This window comes from Hemicordylus capensis, chromosome 4, assembly GCF_027244095.1.
Source record: "Hemicordylus capensis ecotype Gifberg chromosome 4, rHemCap1.1.pri, whole genome shotgun sequence".
NCBI lineage: Eukaryota > Metazoa > Chordata > Lepidosauria > Squamata > Cordylidae > Hemicordylus > Hemicordylus capensis.
In genome coordinates, this window is record NC_069660.1 from 56706930 (window position 1) to 56726358 (window position 19429).

At 45.1% G+C, this 19429-nt stretch overlaps 1 protein-coding gene across 7 annotated transcripts in view; it reads right to left on the bottom strand.

Annotated features, from left to right (window-relative positions):
• The window catches only part of MAGI3 (membrane associated guanylate kinase, WW and PDZ domain containing 3), a 340723-nt gene that overhangs the window by 213711 nt on the left and 107583 nt on the right, over positions 1-19429 (bottom strand). The window contains exon 2 of one of the 7 annotated variants that reach the window (XM_053250089.1): positions 18257-18357. The exons of 5 other annotated variants lie outside the window; for them this stretch is intronic. The gene's annotated coding sequence lies outside the window, so the exon portion shown is untranslated. Of the gene's footprint in view, positions 1-18193; positions 18358-19429 lie in introns of all 7 variants that reach the window. One more of the 7 variants, XM_053250088.1, reaches the window with a different exon arrangement.

The window sequence follows — 19429 nt, forward strand, 5'->3', positions numbered from 1 at the left end:
GCTAATGATAATCCGTACCTCACTACCAAAATGTCCAGAACAAAATGTATACACACACACAGACACACACACGATTAGCATTTACATATCTTTACTGTCTTTCTAAAAAGGGCAAAATCAGCTTTCCCTCTCAACATTGCCTGACATTTAACACTACTTTTTAAGTTTACCTGAGTTGAGAAATCTACTACACAAGAGATCAGTTCCTTCACTTTATTGACTTGTCTATGGCAAGCAGTTTCAATTACGAATTAGGATACAATTTAATTTTTTGTGGCAATGAAAAAAATGCCCTTCTTCCCTAACCTTCTCCATAACATTCATGCAATTATCACTCTAACAATGCTAGATTAGAATTAGAGCCACAACAGAATTAAGTTGTGGTGCTCTCTTACTACCTACCACAACACCAAATTCTAGAGCACAAATGTTTAACAACTTTTTTTTAATGTGAAAGGATGAACATTAAGATATCTGTATATGTTACCTTTTAGAAAAATTATAGGATCAAGTCAGTGTGGTGAGCCTGAGTTTATGACTGAAGTGAGAGTAAAACACAAACACAAACTGTACAAAACTAATATGCCAATCATGGTATAATGAAAGGCTCTTGTTTTTTCATAGTAACAACCACAGGGCTCTGTGGTCGCCAGGAGCCAACACCAACTAGACAGCACACTTTACAGGTGATCAACTGACAAGGATTACTGAAGAAAATGCTCCATTCTATATTTCAGCTTCCCACCAATTAATTAGGAGAGGACAGTATGATAGCAGATGCTCTGTGTTAGAGAGGGTCCCAATTAGTGAAGTCTGCATGGGCAGCTGATGCTCAGGATATACATAACGTATGGTCAGGAAAGTTAAACAGTTCGCAGCACACACACATGCTCTCTCACACCACTCTAACAAGATATAGGTATGCCTTCTGAATAGGTCCCCCCGCCCCACCACAAACGCACACAATTATTATCACCCCCTGCTTTGGAAATAAGTAAATATACATGTGTGCATGGCAATCACACATGTAGAGATCCAATAAAGAAAAATGCTAGCAAACCCCAGATATAAGAAATGCCTTGTAAGGCACTGAGTCTGAAAGTCAGGGCACAAATCTATTAAATAAATATGCATGTTGTAGAATTATGAATGGTAATACAGCTTACTGAAACTGTGCATATGCATATGTCTGTTTCTATCAGTATATGATTATTATTGACAGTTTCCAGACCTGATAAAAACTACAGGTTACTCACCTATAACTTTGGTTCTTCTAGTGGTCATCTGTACTTTTACACAAATGTCTTTTACACAAATGGGCTATGCACCTGAGCAGAGACCTCGTCGGAACCTAAGGTCAATTCTCCTGCTTCAAGCAGAGACCAGCCGCGATATGCGGCTGCACCACTCCTCATCCCCTCAGTCACAGAGTCTAACTTCAGTGAACTCCGCGGGGAGGACAGGAGGGCGTGTAAAAGTACAGATGACCACTAGAAGAACCAAAGTTACAGGTGAGTAACCTGTTCTTCGACGTGGTCTCTTCTAAACAAATGGGCACATAACAAGCTAGCACCCAAGGAGGAGGGAAGAATAGGAGCAAATATAAGCAGCCAGAAATTTTTATTTCAGAAACAAGTGCATCAACTGAAAATGGATTACAGGACACTCCTGCCAAACAAAGCATCATTCCATGCCCTGGTATAAATTGCTTAATGATGAATAAATGAATGGGGTGAAGTCCAAGTACCTGCCTGACCAATAGTGTCCAACAGGACCGCACGATCAAAGGCCACAGAGGGTGCCACGGACCTAACAGAGTGTGCCTTAACCGTAACAAGCTACTGCTTATGAGCCAATTGATAACAAAGTTCAATTGTGGAAACTATCCACCTAGACATGGACTGGGCCGAAACAAAGACCTTTACACGGCCCATCATAGAGAACCAACAAGGAAGAAGTTTTCCTCCATTCAGCAGACCTCTGGATATAGAAGGACAACGCCCTTCTAACATCCAAACAATGTAATCATCTCTCTACGTCCGAAGGAGGATTTGGGGAAAAACACTGACAGAGTGAGCAGGGACGAATGGTGGAACATGGACACCACTTCGGGCAGAAACTGGACATCTGGTCTGAGTACAATCTTGTCCTTATGAAATTAAAGATATGGTTGGTCAACCCAAGAGGCCCTCAACTCACTTACCCTCCTGGCGGAGGTAATGGCCATCAAAAAGGCAACTTTCCAGGTCAGGAGATGGAGGTCAATTGAAACCATAGGCTCAAACGGCACTCATAGCAGACCAGCCAACACCACCGAGAGTACCCAGCCTGGTGACACGACAGGATCGTCAGGGAACATGTGTGTTAAACCTTTTAGAAAACTTTTCACCACCGGGTCTTTAAACCAAGAAGCCCAGTCAGAGGGGGAATGCGCCACCATGGCAGCCAAATATACCTTAAGGGATGGAAGCTTTAAATCAGACTCCTTAAGGGACAACAGATAATTAAATATATCTTGAACGGATGGATTAAATGCATCAAAGTTATGCAATACCACGAATGAACATAAACGAGTCCACTTGTGATCATACAATTTCCATGTGGACTGCTTCATGGTCTGCTGCTTGAGGTAGCACGTATGTACTCGCTGACATATGACCCAACAGGCGCTGTATGGAGTGCATAGTCCGTGGGCCACCGGCTAGGAAAATGGCTGCCAGCCTCCATAGAATAACTATGTGGCTCATCGGAAGGAAGACCCTTTCCAAGGTTGTATCGAATATCAGTCCAATGAACTGAATTCGACGGGTGGGCTCAAAGTGAGATTTTTTGAAGTTTATTTGGAAACACAGCTCGCTCCTCTGGTTTTGGCAGAAGAAAGTACCGGGAGTAGAACACAGGGCTGTCAGGGTTGGTGACTTTCTCAATCGCATCCTTTTCCAGGAGAGCAGCGATCTCTTGATCCAAGGAGTCACCACAATTTCTGACACCGGCCGTATCCCGCAAAACTCCAGGGCATAGCCCAAACATATGATTGTGAGGACCCACTATTCCATAGTCACTTTGTCCCAGCTCACCAAGAATGGGGCCAGATGAGTCCTGAAGTGCTCCGAGTCATTGCTTCTTCTGGGAGATATTTGGGTGCTGTTTCTGAAAGGCCAGCTTACTGGGATAGCCACCCAAACTGGTTGGGATTTTTCTCCACAAAAGGACCATTCCAAAGGAGACTGTTTCTGGGGAGGGTCCTTCTGTGTCTGATAAGGCAACCACCTGGTTGTTTTCTGTGGTGTGGTAGTCAGTGAAGCATATGACATCAAAAATGCTGTGCTCCTCAACTTCTGAACTTTCTGGAGTGTGTCATCAGTCTGTTCTGAAAGGAGACAAGAACCCTCAAAGGGCAAGTCCTCAACCCTAGCATAGGACTCATAGTTAAGTTATAGTTAAGTCCAGATGAGTGCACCCAAGCGTGTCGTCTGAGCGCCGCAGATGTGGCCATCACCTTGGCCATACAACCAAATGTCAGGCCAAATAAAGTTCTTGTTTTGCCACCTGAATGGCCTTGCGGGAAAATGCTTTTGCCGGATCCCTCTAGTCCTGTGGGAGGAGATCCAAGAAAGGACTCACCTTCTCCCACAAAAAAATGGTTATATTGGGTGTTATACTCCTGACATTTGGCCACCTTCAAGTGGAGCGCCGAGGCTGAATACAGTCTCCTCCTGAAGAAGTCCAATTTTATGCCCTCCTTGTCACTCGGTGTAGACTAGCTGTGACCTCTGGTCCTTTGCAAGGAAGCCTTCACGACAATCAAATTCGAGGTGAGATGATTTTTCAAAAAGACCGTATCATCCTGTAGTTGCACACTGTAGAAGTTCTCTATACACCTGTTGGGCTGAGAAAGCGTTGCAGGCTTTGTCCAGTGAGCCCACATGAACTTCAGCAATGCCGAATTCAGGAGCAGAGCTGCCGGTACCTTTGCCTCTGAATCGATAAGGCTGAATAAAAGGTCCAGTTCTTCCCTGTGCTAGTTACTGAGGTTTATGCTCAAGGACGACGCCATTCGGGGCACATAAGCGGAGTAGAGTTTGAGGTCCTCTAATGGGGAGACAGGCTTCAAGTCAGACTGTATGTTGAGCGGGGACAAGAACCTCAGAGTCCTGGGAGCTAGCATCACTTTCATATTCAGGCTCCGGGGGAGCCAGAGGATCTTGCGTTACGAGCGTCGAACCCAAAGGGGAGCCCAGTTTGCTACCTGGATTCATCCAGTATCAAAACAGGATGTTCTGCCAGCAATATATGGACAGGCACGGTGGCCTGATGCATCACTGGAACTGAAGAGGGCAGTTCTCGACGCTCGTTACGATCCCCCAGGGAGCGTTGCAGTGAGCAGTAACGTGGCCTCCCTTCCGAGTGTGAGGGGGGTTCATGCCAACTCCTCATTCTCATGGGTTTCCCATACAGGGGATCCTCCGAGTAACAGGATCCATAGCAGGGTTGAGCACAGTCTGAGTAGTCAGACCGATAGTCGACTTGGTATCGATCGCATGATCCAGAGTCCTGGTGCCACATGCTGTAAATGGCATGTGAAGGCACCCTTCCACCCAGGGTGAGCGATATTCTGGTGCCCAGTATCAATCTTGATACGATTGATCATACCGGTCCCAGGACCGATCCTGTCTGCAAGTCGAGGAGCATTCTTCCGACTCCCAATGGGTACCATGGTCTCTAAGAGGAATAATCTCTTGGTGCCTTCAAGGGGGTGACTGGTGGTGACTGGTGACTGGTGCCTAGGCAGCCACAATGCATCGTCTTCTGGCTTGGTTGGAGAATAGGCTTCCTCCAATTAAGCACACCCTGGTTCATCCGTTGCCACCAAATATTCTCTACTCAATCTAGCCCGACCGTGGGCTAAGTCCACAGACTCCGCAGCCACGGGCGAGCTAGGCCTTGTTGACACCAACGACTTCTGTATTGGATTATTCAAGGCCACTTTAGGCTTTTTGGCAACAGGGGCCTCCAACATAGGAACTTCCTCTGTTTTCTTCTTCTTGGGTATAGGAGGGAGGTGGTGACCCGCTAGCAAATGACAAAGCAGCTTCAGCTTCTTCCTTTTTATCTTTAGTACCAGCCCCAAAGTATTTGGGGAGGACCTCGGTACCACAGGAGCCTGATGATGAGGGAGGTCCTCCGAGCGCACCGGCTCACTTGAAGCCGTCAAAGGCTGAGCGGTAGAGGATGCTGAGACCAGTACCGGGGTCGGGTTTCCGGCCTCTACAGAAGTGTTTACCATGGGCTCTGATTGTACTGATGAAGCCATTTTTATGGACCACTTCAACAACAGGGCTTCCGAGGAACGGAGAGCTAGAGCCCACAGGGCTGCGTGCAGGCTAGAAGCCCTATTTTTGTGAGCTTGCTTCATGAACTTCTGGCAATGAAAACATCTCTCGACAATGTGGGATTCCCCCAACCACAAGAGACACTAAGTATGAGTATCGGGGGAAGGGACCTAAGATCCGCAGCAGATACATTTTTAAAAGTTCGTCATACCCAGTATAAACGCCGAAGGCCAGCCGGCTACCACGCTTTATCCCAGCTGGGATCGGAGCTCCAAGGGAGAGAAAAATTGCAAAAACAAAACGCATGGAACAAAAATGCTACTACGCGGAGAAATTAAAGAATTGATAAGAATGAAATCAAAGAAGCAGGAAGAAAAAACAACAAGGGGATAGCTAGATCCTACTCATTGTCAAGCTACAGGCTCCACAATGTTCACCGAAGCGCAGACGAAGAAAGACTGAGGGGATGAGGAGTGGTGTAGCCACATATAGCGCCTGAGGGCGGGGTTCCCGCCCAAAGCAGGAAAATTGAGCTTGTTAGGTTCCAACGAGGTCTCTGCGCAGGTGCATAGCCCATTTGTGTAAAAGACAGAGACCATGTTGAAGAATTGGCAATAGCTCTCTTTTGTTTTCTTCCTCCACAATATGTAATAAATAAATAAATACTACCTGAAAGACTGCTGTTCTAAGCAAGTGCCCATGTGGAACACTAGGAAAACTCGGCCAAAGTGCAGGCTAGTTCACAGGAGCTTAGATCTCTGCACAGCTTTATGAGAGTGAGGCTGGATACAAGGAAACCCAGAGGAGCGAACACAGAATTTTGTTCCAGTAGTGGCTGGAGCCAAGTGCACGTTTTAGAGGAGCAGGATGTCTGCCAGGTTGATGCCTCAAGCTGCTGTCCCCTCTGAGAAATACTGTTGGGAACAGGAGTTATGCCCTATTCCTCAAGCACTGGCTCCAGCAGAATTGCTGAACCTTCTGCTATCCCCACATGTATTGTAGTTGTAGAGAGGTGCCCTGCCTCACTGCAGAAGGTTCTAAGGAAGTCAGATAAGGGCAGCACAGCTAACTCCTCAGCACTGTTCCCTCTAAGGCAGTGGTGGCGAACCTATGGCACACGTGCCAGAGGTGGCACTCGGCGCCCTCTCTGGTGGCAAGCACGCCCAGGTCCGGACCTGTAATGATGCGAGGTTAATTTAAGCCTCGCGTGGCTCCGCTCTTGGTATACGTGAGTGGCGTCTCAACTCCGCCCCTGCCTCTGCGCATCCGCCCCCTCCATCCGCCCTCCTCCGTCGGAGTTCTCGGCTGGATCGTATGCCCGGGCAGTAAGTGGCTCCTCAAGCCAAATGTAAAATAAAAATATAATTAAAAAATAATAATGAATCATATCCAGAAAGGCATCTTTACTGATTTACAGGAAAAGCAGACTTATTTACACCTGCTTTCCTTGCAATTCAGTGATGATGCCTTTCTGCCATCTTCACTGAAATGCAGGAACAGCAGATGTAAATAAGACATTCATATCTGCTTTTCCTGCAATTCAGTGACGATGCCTTTTTGGATGTGATTAAAAAAATTTTGTGCTGGTCAGGGTTGGCGCGGTAAAACGGTATACCGTGGTATGATTGTGCATGGTAATCATTCTCCCCACACATGTGCACGGGCGTTAAGACACGCATATGGTATAACACCATTATTATCATAGTTTTTGAGTGTTAATAAATGCTCAAAAATGCTTAAAAACTCAAAATCTCGGCAAGTACAAAAATGTTTAAATAATGTCCGTTCAACTGTATTTTTGTTTTTTCTTGACTAGATCGCCACGTGGGGTTAGAGACTGTCCCTGCTGGGAGAGTTGGATTATTTGCAGTTGCCCACAGCTACACTACCACACAGTAAGCAAAATTACTTAACACCAACTTTGGGAGTTATTTCTTATTGGGAGTATTGGCACTTTGCGATAAATAAGTGGGTTTTGGGTTGCAGTTTGGGCACTCGGTCTCTAAAAGGTTCGCCATCACTGCTCTAAGGTATGCACATGTTTTCTGATGTCTGCTCAATTAATTTTAGATCCTGCTCAGGTTGAATCAGGAAGGCCCCACTCTGAATGCATATGCTCACACAGTGCCTTGATACTGCCGCCCAGAACAAAACTCATTCCACATAGAGAAGAAAAAAATTAGAGGGACCACTGCTCCACAGGTAAAGCTAATGAAGGCAATGCTGACACTTCCATGTATCTCTCTAGGGATGGATCCTAACTAGTGTTCTCTCTAAGGCGTTTGCACATGCTCACACTTTTTTGATGTCCGCTCAGTTAGTTTTAGATCCTGCTCAGGCTGAATCAGGAAGGTCGCACTCTCAAAGCATGTGCACACACACTGCTTTAATACTGTTGTCCAGAACAAAATGTATTGCACACACAGATGAAACAATTAGAGAGAGCACTGCTCCTAACCCCACCCTCCACCCAGTCTTCCTGTCCTTCCATGTCAACATCCCGCTCCTCCAGCACCTAGAAGTCCAGATCCTGGACCATAACAGTAAGTCAATCTTACAATAATTTTGTTCTATCCACACTCCCAAGTTCTGATTAATTGCAGCAATTACCCTCTCAATTTACGGTGCGGAAAAGAAACCCTACATTAGGAAAAAGGTAACGCAGATTTAAAGAGACAGCAGTGGCTTGGAAATGACAAACCTGAAGTTGTATTATCATGCAAATTGCTTGCAATGAAATTATGGAATAGACACAAATTAATCAACTGTGAGGATCCTAAACTGTTTACTTCAGGCAGCAAATAATTAAAGATGTTCTCCCTGCTCACTGCTGTACCTGCAGTAGGTACACCTTTTACACTTGCGGTGTAAAAATGAAAATCCAAGTTTAACACAATGGTTTTAGTTATGGGAAATATCTTTGAAGCTGGGATTTAACACTCTTGACTTGGGCAAGCAGCTAGTTTGGTTAATCTAAGGCATGTGTTCGCTCCAGTCTCCGGGATATTTGAAAGGAAATGGGAAGCCTATTGTGACTAACTATCCAATTACTATATGTGACTAACTATCCAATTACTATATAACTAACCCTCAGGCAATCAACATTTTACAGGATAAGAGCAAGGATGGGTTCAGATTTAAACAAACAAAACAGGCAGCAGGGAATTATTTATTGTTTTTATTATTTTATAGGCCACCTTTAACCTTCAGGCCTAAAAGTGACTAAGAATGTAGCAAAGACAATACCTACCTATACAATACAAATACAAAAAATTAAACTGAATACAAAAGTCCTACTAAATCATAGGCAATCAACGTCAAATGGCCAGGGGCTATATATTAACTATTGCCACCAATGGCAAATGCAATTGCTATTAAAACAGAAGACAGACAAAGGCAATAGGCCAGCTGCTTCTAATACAAAATCATATATATTAACATAATGAATGAGTCAAATAGGATCCTAACCTAACTGTCTCTTTCAGCTTAGCAGTGAGGAGGAAAAATGAAGCAATGTAATTTCACAGGAGAATGACTTGTCTGTCTCTATTAGATACAGAGATCATCTGCTTGTGCTTCATATTATTCTCAAGAAAGCAATGAGATGATCAGACCAACTGAAAGTTCGAGTTACATAAATAAGTTTAGTCAGCCATTTTATTACAAATTCTCCAAGGATGTCCAACACACCAAAAGCCAAAATATTCCATCTATTAACATGATGTAAGCAGCAAGGCAGCATGCTTATCCTGTGGAAATCACAGAAAAGGTCAGACTCAATCATCCTGAAAAAACTGATTTAAAAATGTATATTAAATTGTGGGTTCACGTCTACAAAAGATCAGAAACGTAGCTACACTTAGCTGAAAAAAGTTATTGTGAAATAAGAACTGTATTATAGAGTCAGTCATACTGGTGTTTTTGTTAGCTACCCCTGCTAACTGAGTGAAAAGGCACCCTTTAAAAGAGGTGACTCTCCTATTTATCATGGGGAGAGCAACTGGCTCTATCCAACCCCAGCACAGCATTCCTTCAATGGCTGATGTTAGTGTTACCTTGCATTTCTTTTTAGATTGTGAACCCTTTGGGGACAGGGGAGCATCTTATTTATTTTTCTACAAAAAACACTGTGAAAGCTTCTGCTGAATAAGCCATAAATAAATGTTTGTAGTCATAGAGAACAGCAAGCAAGTGGGAGACCATGCATGCACCACTGCGCCAAGATGCAAAGAGACTGGATCGGTAGCTAGCTCACCACCCTGCCTTGAGCCAAGAAGTGAAATTGCTGGTCTGGCTGGGGAGAGCAGGCTGGATGGCTTGTGGGGGAGGATGACAGAACACTCTGTTTGTGGTAAAGCTAGCCAGGAGATGAATTTACAGTTAAGAAGCATGGGCCTTGACAACTGTGCACCTAGACAGCAGACGGAACATACAACCAGCAGAACTGTACATCAGCTTCAGAGTGATGAGCTATATTTATTCTCAAATTATCCAGTTTTTATCAAAATATGCAAAATAAACACATGCAAATTTTATACAAAGTAGATACTTTGAGACTTTTTTTGTGAAAAGTGTCCTCTCTTTCCACTTTTTGGTGATGATATAGACTTTTTTCACTATTTGGACCTGGCAACACTACTCAGAACAATGGTGAAGGCCTTATAGGCCTCACTCTCATTCTGTAAGCCTAGTAGTATCTACTGGTGCATTTGTATTTTCCAGCACTTCCTGACCCAATTTACTGAAGGGTAGGGGCACTGGAAGCTATAATTCTCATGTATCCCAGTGGCAATGAATGGTCCCAAGCGTGCTTAGGATTATCTAGAGCCAGATCAGAAGATGTGGTCTAACAAAGCCTTTTCAGTCTGCTCTGTTGACAGACCCTCTTCTCCCCCAACACCACACACACACACACACACACACACACACACACACACACACACACACACACACAGCTGCCCCAAGGAGGCTTTTCATGAAGGGCTGGCACACTACCCTTGAAGTGTGCCAATATTTCAAGCTCTCTCAGACCATTCCTGGCTTTATTTTGTCTTCCTCAAATATATGCAAAACTAAATCTGCTTTATAATTTGAGGTGGGGGAGCTCACCTATCATTGTGAACAATGTGGTGTCTCTTCTGGAACAGGCACTGAAATGCACTAAACCAGAACAATAATCGATCAATACAATTTGTACAAGTCAAGTACAATGTTCAAGAGACAGTGCTTTAGTCACTACATTAAGTTTGTAAGGTGTTTTTCCTCCTGCAGTGACTGGTGCATCTCTGCGGTCCTCTTTTACTCTGTTGCCTAACCACAGATCTCTCATCTATCATCCTTTGTATCCCTACCCACAGATTTTTCTGCAGCCTTATCCCAGGCAGGAAATTGGGAAGTTGGCAGGAAAGCAGCACTATAATCTCACCATGTACTGCACTACAGTGAAGATGAAGTCAGCAGTTACCTCTCTTTGCAAGGTGCCACAGTGACACATGGAATAAGATGCCTGAACTCTTCTACTAGAGTCTCCAGTTCAAAAAATATGGTGCCTTACACTCCGCTCAGCACTCTCCATTATCTTTACCATCCCAGCTCTCTCTGCACAGTGTTCCCCATCACTTTATCCATTTCTCCATTCCACATATCTTTCAGCTACCCTATTTACCCAAATCAAAGACAACTCTGAATGTGAGACGACCCCCTTAAAAACCAGGGGTTAGATACAGGTTATACTTGCATTTACTTGAAAGGAACAGGACTGTGAATTTAATATGACCTCCTGATTTCTAATATCAAAAAAACCTTGACAAAAATACTTGGACTTATCATGAAAGGTTCTTTTTCACAGTTGAGGAGACCATCCTTAAACACTGGGTTGTACACTGAGCCTGCTCCAACAGACAGGACCTTTTTAAAAAAAAAAAAAATTGTAGGCGTGGCTAGCTTCCTGCCTGGAAGGCGGCATATCCAGTGGCCTCTCTAATTCTTTTCATCTCTGTGTGGAATGAGTTTTGTTCTGGGCAGCAGTGTGTGCACACATGCATTCAGAGTGCAGCCTTCCTAATTCAACCTGAGTGGGATCTAAAATTAACTGAGTGGACATCAGAAAACTTGTGAACGCACGCACATGTGCATGTCTTAGAGGGAACAGTGGGCATATCCCCAGTTCCAGGACTGCTGCACCAAAATAAAAGGATGAAGTGTTCCATAGTTCCAATATTCTAAAGAAGGGACGATAAATAGATAGGAAAAGGAAATAAAAGGTAGGCCAAAAAGGGAGAATACTGCAAAGCTATAAAACCTCAAAGTTACCACCTCCCAAAAAGAATACTCCTGTACCCAAGGTAGTTGTAAGAGTGAAATCAGCATCCTCAGGTGGGTCGGATGGCCTCCTCAACTAACCCTTCATGGTAAGTCCGATGTTTCTTTTCCCACAGTTTGAGGAGACCATCCTTAAACACAGGGACATACCCAAGCTCATGTGAACGTGGAAGGGAGAGGATGAAGTTAAACTGCCCGCTGAAGGACAGTGTGCCCAAGTGCTGCCTGAGAAGAATGGAAATACGAGATTTTGTAATAATGAAGGGTGTTATGGAGGATCAGGTGGCTGCCCTGCAGATTTCCATAAGAGGAGTTTGGTCAAAAAAGCTGCTGATGTAGCCGCTTTGAGTGTAGGATGGGTGGTAATGCCCCGTGGTATGGGTTAGTTTAAAGGCCTCATAATGCATGATTTAAGGCCTCATAATGCATGATTTAATCCATCTGAATCTGAATAAGGTTATTTTAGAAATCTTCATTCCCTGAGAGGCTTCTGGGAAGGAGACAAAGAGAGTCTTGTGTCAAATAACTTTTATCCTTCTTATGCAGACACAGAGCACCCAAAGAACATCTAGGGTATGTCATGCCCTCTCTTCAGGGTGAACTTCTTTCTTCTTCAGGGAAGAAGAAAGAACAGCTTGGGTGGGGCACTGACTGTGTGGTCTTTGCCTCTGCCCCACCTTTCCTCAGGTGTGTAGGATCTCCTTGGGCTGTTGCTGCTGCGGTGGCTGGGGGCTCTGCTGCTATATAGGGCAGGCTGGCCCAAGGGCTCTTGTCCTTGTGGCTCTCAGCCGTGGGGCGAGCTGCCTGCGGCCCAGAAGACCTTTCTCCTTCTGCCCTGAAGATCTTTCTTCCTGCAATCAAGAAGCCAGCAAGAGATCGCACAAGTCTGGTTCTGGTTTTTATTAAGCCAAGAAGCTGTGGTGGGTTAGTCTGGGGAAATGTGTCTGGGAGAGCGAAAAAGTGGGTATGGAGTGTGGGCAGCAATATCACAGGTAGCGGGCAGAGGGAGGTATGGCGGTGGGAGTTGGGCAGGCCGTTACAGGGGAAAACGGTCCAGGCAATTGAGACCTGTTTCTTTTTCCGGCCCTTCTCTCAACCCTCTGACCCCAGGGAGCTCTGAGAACACTCCCTCGAGGAGTAGGGTGCTGCTGAATGCCAGGTCAGTTAATGCAAAAACTTCTCTCATCCACGATTTGATTGTGGATGAGCGTGCTGACCTGGTATGTGTGACGGAGACCTGGTTGGATGAGCTGGGCGGGGTTGGTCTCTCTCAGCTCTATTAATATTGTTTCCCTTGTTTGTGATTGCTTCCTCATACAAAATGGATGAGATCTTCTAGATTTCAGCTTTTATATTTCAAATTCCACTTTCCTTTTCCCTCCCATTTTGTGCTACCTGCAAATTTTGAATACTCAATTCTTTCTTTCATATTAACATCCTAAGCCATACACTGAGCCATATTAACATCCTAAGCAATACGAGCCAGGAGAACTGCACTTCACAATACTTCTATTTCACCTTTATCTTTTAATTACTCTGCATTTTTCCAACCAATTGGCTACCCACTTGAAAGTACAAGGTACACTATCTGTTCTGATTTTAAGTATTACATAGGCCAAGTGAAAACTTTTGTTGGAAGCTGTGCATATGCCTCCTACCAAATAAATCTCTTATTCTTTGAAATGTATGATGGCTCCTACATCTATGTTGGTTACTCCATTTCATTCCAACAAGGTGTTGAGAAATCTATTATATATACACGAGTTTAAGTGGCAGGAGAACTACTATGCTTGGATTCATTTGAAAATGTTGCTTAGGGCAACAGTGATGTTTTCACTTTGCAAGAGAAAGGGTTGCTTTGTAACTGAAGTTAAGCTTTACAATTGTGTCCTGCAATTTATAGTTTTGAGCCAACCCATAGACCTAATAGGCTGGAGTGATCATATTTAAGGGAACGTCTTCTTTGCTATGAACCACACTGCCCATTGAGATCATCTGGAGAAGTTTGTCTGCAGTTGCCACCGGCTCATCTGGTGACTACTCAGGGACAAGCCTTCTCCATTGCTGCCCCAAGGCTTTGGAACACACTTCCTGCTGAAATAAGAGCCTCCTCATCTCTTACAACTTTTAAAAAGGCAGTCAAGACATGTGTTCACCCAGGCTTTTAATTAGATATTGTTTTGTGTTTTAATTGTGTTTTAATAGTTTTAATGTTTTAAATTTTAATTGTTGAGATGTGTTAATCTTTTTATTGGTTGTTTTATTATCTTGTAAAAATGAGAACTTGAGAACTTGCATTTTGGGTGGTATAAAAATGTGTTAAATAAATAAGTTAAGTTATAAGTTTATTCGGTCATTGACCAGCAAATGTTAAATAAATAAATATTCTGGAGGATTTCATAAATTTGGGGGGCCAGGGTGCCTCACCCATGCATGGGAGTGGATGGGATACCACAGGCTAGGTAGTAAGATAAGATCTCCTTCCTGCCTCCCATCTACCTTTACCCCACTTGACACCTCTGTTATTGTTTCATATATTTGTCTGTGCCCCTTTATCCATATATTGTTGTGTTGCCTTGTCACTACTCCCAGTACAAAGGTATATTCAACTTTCTTTCACTCAGAGCTCTATCACTTAACATAGATTACCCGTGCCATTCATATAGCCCTGCCTTCCAGTCCCCATCCCCTACACAAAGCAACAAATGTGGCCTAGCCCATCTTGAGATAATAGGCCTGATTGGGGGGAGCCCTAGTCAAAGGCCAATCAGAGCAAAGGGTAAGAATTCCCTGATGATCCCTAGAAAATGGGCAACAAGAACAGTCCAGGTCTGACTATCAGAGGCGCTCTTGCCCCAGACCTTGGGTCTCCGGCCCGTGGCCTCCAAGGCCCTGAGCGGCCTCTGAAGGCCCAGGGGGGCTCCTGTCACAACCGTGAGCCCTTCCACCACCATATGCGCAGCCAGGGGGTGGGAGGATGAGCCGAACAGACCTCCCCGCCCCGTAGCAGTGGTGAGTAGAGAGGGAGCGGCCACTGAGCCTAACCGTCCGGCTCAGCGGCCTCTAATCACTGCGAGGTGCTCTGTTGCGCCTCCGCAGTTAGAATAGAGTGTTGCAAGCCCACAACACTCTATTCTCACTGCGGAGGCAGACCGGAGTGCTTCACAGTTCTCAGAGACCAATGAGCCGGATAGTCAGGTTCAGCGGCCGCTCCTGACCACGGGGGGCGGGGGGAGGCCTACTCGCCTCACCATCCCCCTGGCTGTGCACATGGTGGCTAGAATAGCAGCAATTCGGCCTCATGGCAGGGCAGTCTGGGTGCCCAGACAGCCTAGGTGTGCCACTGCTGACCATAAGGCAGGGGAGGAGGTCCACCCAAAACTTGCTTAGGAAGAGAATGGCTCTAATGCAAGGCCAGGACTTTTATACCTCTCCTTCCCACCTCTTGCTAAAACCCATGAGAGAATGAAATAACCAATACTGTCTCCTCACTGTACCAGGGCAAATCACACACCCTACCATATCTATGGCAGGAAGGAGCATTTATCAAGGATTACTTACATTTGGTAGAGCAACTTATGTCTTTATATGCTTGCTATATGCATGCATATACACACACACACACACACACACACACACACACACACAGTAAGTTCTGCAGCTTACCATGCATGTTCATGTCTGTAATATCAAGCCTAGAAGTACATTTTTCCTTTAACAAGTTTGCACAGCCCTGCCCAAAAGATTTATTGGACAGTCTGGCTTGCCATCATTTCAACAGGATTTTGGACAATACAGACTCTTGAACCAATGCAGTAAGGTTTTCCTTAAAGTAAAGTTGTGTCATTGAGTCAGTGTTGACTCCTGGTGACCATAGAGCCATGTGGCTTTCTTTGGTAGAATACAGGAGGGGTTTACAATTGCCTCCTCCTGCGCAGTATGAGATGATGCCTTTCAGCAGCTTCCTATATCGCAGCTGCCCAATATAGGTGTTTCCCATATTCTGGGGAAACATACCAGCAGAGATTTGAATTGGCAACCTCTTGCTCCCTAGGCAGGTTACTTACCGCACAACAATGAAATATCAAGCAAAGCAAATGGGAGTTTACTGCCCAAGTTAGAGAGAGCATGCCAATCTGTTCAACATGTGAAGTTGGAAGAGTGGATCAGGTCATGTGTACAATTACTAGCTTGCTACAATACCCATATTCCACCACACATTTATTTATATCTAGTCTTTCTGATGCTCTTAGATCCATATTATTCACAACTTCAAGACCATTTTGTTCAAGTTCTATTTTGCTGCTTCTTGTTTCCTTCCCATTAGCAATTCCAGGCAATCAATTGCTGCTTGTTTGGTCAAAGTTGGCTTATTTCTTTTGTAATACAAACTATTTCCTTATACTACATATCATACTCAGAACAAGGTGCAAATGTGCATCCCCTCATCGCTACACACTATTGTAAAAAGAAATAATATACTACAATTTCCCCAATTTTTTCTGGTTGGGATACTCAGATGTTGGGCTACTTCAGATGCCACAGAAGCAGGTAACTGCTCAGTCTCAAAAGACATATGCACAGGCTTCAGACTTCTGGGAACTCTTTTCACCTTGGAGCTACCAGCATGAAATAGTGCCTTGGGGATGAAGAGTCAGTCACAAAATGGCAGCTTGCAGAGGTGGAGGAGTCACAGAATTGCAGCTTGCACAAAAATTTACATCAACAGAAAAAGGGATTTTAACATCAGAACCCCTGAAATCCCAGATATGAACCCCTGAAATCCCAGATATTGCTGCAAATATCCTGCTAGCTACCTGTGATCAATCTTCATATGTGTAGGTGTAACCACGCTGGATCTGAATGAAATAGGGGACCTGTGATAAGTGATCCACTCGAGGAAGGAGCCGTGAAGGATGAAGAGACAGAAGGTCCGAAAACCAAGGATGGCATGGCCAGTAAGGTGCCACCAGGATGATATCTGACCTTTCTGACAGAAGCTTCCTGATGACAGACCTGGGGTTTGTGACAGCTGGAAACATGCAAAGAAGCCCAGGTGGCCCTGACGTGAGAGCATCTACTTGTTCCGCCTTGTAGCACTGGGACTTCGTGAAAAACCTGGGAAGTTAAGTGTTGCTCTGAGATGCTAACAGGTCCTCTTTGGGAAGATCCATCACCTCCACAATCTGAGCAATGACCTCTGGATTCAGAGACCATTCTGAGGAATCTATCCATTGTCAACTCAGCCAATCTGCCTGCAGATTTGCTGAACCTCTTAGGTGCTCTGCCGACACTGAACAAAGATGAACTTCCATCCAAGTGAAGAGCAGATTGGTCTCTCTCATAAGGGCCTGTGAACTTGTGCCCCCTTGATGGCTGACATGGGACTTGTCCATCACATTGTCGGTCCTTATCAAGACATGCTTTCCCAGAAGTAGGTCTTGAAACTGAAGCAAGGCCAGACGAACTGCCTTCAGCTCCAAGCAATGGGCTTCGCAGCCAGAGAGGCTTGCGTCGGTGGTGACCACCACCTTGAGTGGATCATCGAGGGGAAGACCCTCCTCCATTGCTGGAGATAACCAACAGAATTCCTTGACCTTGCAAGAGAGATTTACCCCATCAGGTGCCTCTTTTCCATGATGGCAGATTGAAAAAGCATAATGGTCCATTGAAGCAGTCTGGAGTGCCACCTCACTCAAGGGTGCACTCCAAACAAGTGATCATCGACCCTATGAGCTGAGCCAGAGTCATTAGATCTGCCCTACGTCTGGACAACAGGGGTACAATTGAGGCAGCAACATTCTGCTGGCATTCCGATGGAAGCCACCTGTGTATCGAATAGTGCATCCAGTTGCTGGAGGTGCTGTGACGGACATAAATGGCTCTTCAGAAGGTTAATGACAAAGCCATATTCCTCAAGTATCTGGACTGTCTGCTGCACATTGCTGGAGGCTTGTTGGGAATATAAGCGAATCAACAGATCGTCCAGGATGCCCTGGAGACAGACATGGACAATCACTGCCACCAACAACTTCATAAAAATTCGAGGCACTGATGAAAACCCAAAGGGCAGAGCACTGCTACTGATGACATTTAGGTAAGCTTCTGACAGGTCGATTGATGCCAGGACATCCCTGGGCTGGACAGCATCCTTGACTGACCTGAGAAGGATTCCATACGGAACAGCCTTTTCCTCATGTACCTCTTGAGTTGTTTTAGGTCTAAAACTGCTCACCAGGACCCTCCTTCTTTGCTCTTTCCAGTGCCAAAGAATAGATGCCTGAACATTATATGGCCAGTGGAACTAGCTCTATGGCCTGAATGTCCAACAAATGTTGAATGGCCTGTTCCATCAAACTATTTTGGATTTGACCCTGGATATGGGAGTTATAAGGTGAAAATCAGTTGGGAGGAGAAAGAAAATCAATCGAATATCCCTCCCGTACAGACTGAAGCACTCAGCGATCGTTGGTGCTGTTCACCCAGGCCTCTGAGAAAAGGAGAAGTCTGTCCCCAACTGGGATCGGGTCTTTGCTTACGATTTTCCTGGGCCAAAGAGGAAGAAAAAGGTCCACCTTGCTGGGTTCTGGAAGCACTACTACCTTGACTGCTCCAGGGCTGTCGCCAGGCTGGCTTGAAGGTCGATGTCTGATTGTCCCTAAAGTTGTCCCTGAATTGGTTGGCCAAAGCCCAGTTGAAAGCTCTGTAGGGACAAAAGGAAAACTGGTAGGAATTATTGTCCTCAAAGGGCCTACGAAACTCTCTGCATCCAGCTAGCATGGCCTTCTTTTTATCTTGTTTCTACCAACACCGGCCCTAAAGATTCTCCAAACAGTTTGACACACACACACACACACACACACGAAGGGTGTAGCAGCCAAGGTAACCTTTGATTTAGTATTGACATGCCAGTTCTTTAAGCACAACCCCCTGCGCACTGCCATTGCAGACGCAATCACCCACGAGGCATTCTGGATACAATCCAGACTTGAATCAGCCATGAGAGTGGCTGCCTTAGCTAACTTGTTGACACCCTGGTGCAATTTAACATTCTCTAGAGGAATGTATGGCACCAACTCTTTAGCCCAAAGAATAGATGCCCTCGCAAAAATAGTTTGTGGTGGCTGCCCTGATGACAGTGGCAGATGCATCATGACCTTTTCTGAGCAGATGGTCTGCTTTCTTGTCCTCTGGTGACCTCCGTTGTTCGTCCCCCTCTTTATTCATCAGCGCTCCTGATACAAGCTGAGTCATGGGAGCGTCAACCAGAGGTACGGCTAATAGAGGCAAAATATCCTTAGGCAGATTATAAAGCTTTTTTTGAAAACCAGCACAGGTTTCGAAGCAACTGGTACACCCCATTCAGACAGCATAATGTCTGAAAACAGAGCAGGAAAACGGAACAGGAAAAGGCACAGTAGCAGCAACCACTGTAGTTGATAGAAATACCTCCTGATCCAGGCCTGTGGTACAGTGGTGGTACCAATTTCCTGAGCCACATCCTTAATAGCCCTTTTGGCCTTGGCCAATGACACTTCAATTTCAACTGTAGTGACCAAGCATGTAGAATTAGGCCTTTCAGCAGGGGCCTGTTCATTGGACAATTCCTCACTCTCTTTCTCAGACTCTGATAACTGATGGAGACAGTGACACTGAAGAAGGCTGTTGGCCTCTAGGTGGCGCTGGTTGGCAAAGCAAGGCAAGTTGAGGCTGCTGTCCTATAGGTGGAGCTGGCTGGCCAGGGGGTCCAGGCACCTCAGAAATATCAGGAACAC